Source organism: Bison bison, unplaced genomic scaffold (genome assembly GCF_000754665.1).
Source record: "Bison bison bison isolate TAMUID 2011002044 unplaced genomic scaffold, Bison_UMD1.0 scf7180017864481, whole genome shotgun sequence".
NCBI lineage: Eukaryota > Metazoa > Chordata > Mammalia > Artiodactyla > Bovidae > Bison > Bison bison.
This window is the reverse complement of record NW_011495041.1, coordinates 443,835-446,584: the sequence shown is the minus strand read 5'-3', so window position 1 is coordinate 446,584 and position 2,750 is coordinate 443,835. Positions and strand designations below refer to the sequence as shown.

Sequence of the window (2,750 nt, the reverse complement as noted above, 5' to 3'; positions counted from 1 at the left end):
CCTGTTATAAAAGGGAAAGACTACTGCCTTTAGGTCCGGATGATACTGGTGAGCCACAGTCTTTGTAGGAAAGAGAGTTTTGGGTTTGAGAATCAAGGGCATGTGGCTTTCCTCATAGTGTCCCTTTGTCCTTGTCATGAATTATGCACATTTATGACAGGGGCTCCCCTGGCAACTCAGACAGTACAGAATCTGCCTGAGTTGTAGGAGACCTGGGTTCAATCCCTGGGTCAGGAAGATCCCCTGGAGAAGGGAATGGCAACCCACTCCAGTATTCTTGCCTGGAAAATCCAATGGACAGAGGAGCCTAGTGGGCTACAGCCTATGGGGTCACAAAGAGTCAGACACGACTGAGCCATTGACACTTTCATTGTGTGACAGTTTAGGGGTTATTATGTGTCCTGAAGATAGGGCTCAACCCACTGATGTGTGTGGAGTCAAGCTTGGATCTTGGTCTCATTTCTTTTTGCCCAGTGAGCTGACTGGTTGCAGGCGATGGAAACAGGGAGTTTCTGGACTTCGTAACCTCTTCTAGGACAAAGTAGGGGCTGGGTGCCAGCCTGGGTGAGTTGGGTTTCGAGACTCAGCACTGTGACCTTGGACAGGGGATTCCAAGGGCTTGTCTCGGGCTATAGTTACTCTCTCCCCAAAGCAGCAGACAAGCTCCAAGAATCTCTAGGGACCCATCCTTTTTTTTGACTGAGCAAGAACCATCTATTAAGAATGCCTGAAAATGTAGACCAATTTGTATTAAACTGTATGACCTTGCCAATATCCGACAATTTTTAACCTCTATAAATGGCAACTTCAAATGGTTCAACAGGATGTAAATAATAGTGGCCTCTCCATTCCTTCCTAAGGTGAATGCCTATTATGATATTCAACTTAGAGGAGGAAAAACTGTTTATACTAAATGTGGTCAACGTCTATCAGTTAAATAGTTATTCTGGATATCAGAAATGTTAATCTGTTTGTTTCAGCAGAATGTCCATCAATGAAACAGCTTTCACACACCATGATTTGGTTTTTGCCTGTGGGTATGGGATGAGTTGCCCAGCCATGTCTCATGAAACAGCATCTAAATAGTGAATCCTCCTTGGCCTTGACTTTTTCAGTCTGGCCAGGGGTCAGCACTGAGGCATTTTATCCCCAGAGGCCCTTTTCAGCTCTGTGCTTAAAAAGCACCTCCTGATCTGCTTATCAATGGCCTCTGTCCATATAAAAGAGCTGAACAAATAATCAGCAGTATTAGCTCTAAGAGGCCGGTCAGTGCAGCTTTGTCCACACCCAGAAACAAAGCCAACTCCAGGGGAACTCTGAACTCGAACTCCTTCATCTCAAAGCTACTTTGTAGCAAAGATTCTTGGTTGGGTTTCAGGGGCCCAGGAGTCCCCCAAAAGTGAATGTAGAGCTTTGTGTCTGCATACATATACTTTCCTGGGGAAAAATAGTCATATTTTTCAATTTTGTTTTTCAAGGAATCTGGGGACCCTCCCTACCCCTCCCCTCCCATAAATAATTTAAGAATCACTATTGTAGTTTCATGTTGAAATCTGCAGAACACAGGTGAATGAATGAGTAATAAAAGTCTGCTCCTCACCAACCCCGGGCTTTCCTAGGGGCTCACATGATAAAGAATCTGCCTCCAATGCAGGAGACCTGGATTCAATCCCTGGTTGGGAAGATTCCCTGGAGAAGGGCATAGCAACCCCCTGCAGTATTCTTGTCTGGAGAATCCCACAGGCAGTGGAGCCTGGCGGGCTACAGTCCATGGAGTCACAAAGAGTTGGACATGATTGACTTTCACTTCACCCAACAACCCCTGTGCAGGCCCAGGGATTCAAAGATGCATAAAATGATCCCTGCCCTCCAGCAGCTCCATTCTCTTGTCTTTTGAAACCAAAGGATTTATTCTCTAAACATCAGTTTCCTCATTTGTAAAACAGATTCAATTCAGTTCAGTTGCTTAGCCATGTCTGACACTTTGCAACCCCATGGACTGCAGCATGCCAGGCTTCCCTGTCCATCACCAACTCCCGGAGTTTACCCAAACGCATCTCCATCAAGTCGGTGATGCCATCCAACCATCTCATCCTCTGTTGACCCCTTCTCCTTCTGCCCTCAATCTTTCCCAGCATCAGGGTCTTTTCCAATGAGTCAGCCCTTCGCATCAGGTGGCTAAAGTATTGGAGTTTCAGCTTCAACATCAGTCCTTCCGATGAACACCCAGGACTGATTTCCTTTAGGATGGACTGGTTGGATCTCTTTGCAGTCCAAGGGACTCTCAAGAGTCTTCTCCAACACCACAGTTCAAAAGCATCAGTTCTTCAGCACTCAGCTTTCTTTATAGTCCCACTCTTACATCCATACATGACTACTGGAAAAACCATAGCCTTGACTAGATGGACCTTTGTTGGCAAAGTAATTTCTCTGCTTTATAATATGCTGTCTAGGTTGGTTATAACTTTTCTTCTGAGGAACAAGCATCTTTTAATTTCATGGCTGCAGTCACCATCTGCAGTGATTTTGGAGCCCCCAAAAATAAAGTCTGTCACTGTTTCCCCATCTGTTTGCCATGAAGTGATGGGACTGGATGCCATAATCTCAGTTTTCTGAATGTTGAGCTTTAAGCCAACTTTTTCACTCTCTTCTTTCACTTTCATCAAAATGCTCTTTAGTTCTTCTTCACTTTCTGCCATAAGGGTGGTGTCATATGTGTATCTGAGGTTATTGATATTTCTCCCAGAAAT

The 2,750-nt window shown here is 44.9% G+C and overlaps 1 protein-coding gene across 1 annotated transcript in view; it reads left to right on the top strand.

Moving 5' to 3' along the window:
- The first annotated feature begins 458 nt into the window (after positions 1–458).
- KCNE2 (potassium voltage-gated channel, Isk-related family, member 2) overlaps positions 459–2,750 on the top strand; it is a 7,911-nt gene continuing 5,619 nt past the window's right edge. Inside the window, exon 1 of the mRNA XM_010862254.1 lies at positions 459–564. The gene's annotated coding sequence lies outside the window, so the exon portion shown is untranslated. The remainder of the gene's footprint in view (positions 565–2,750) is intronic.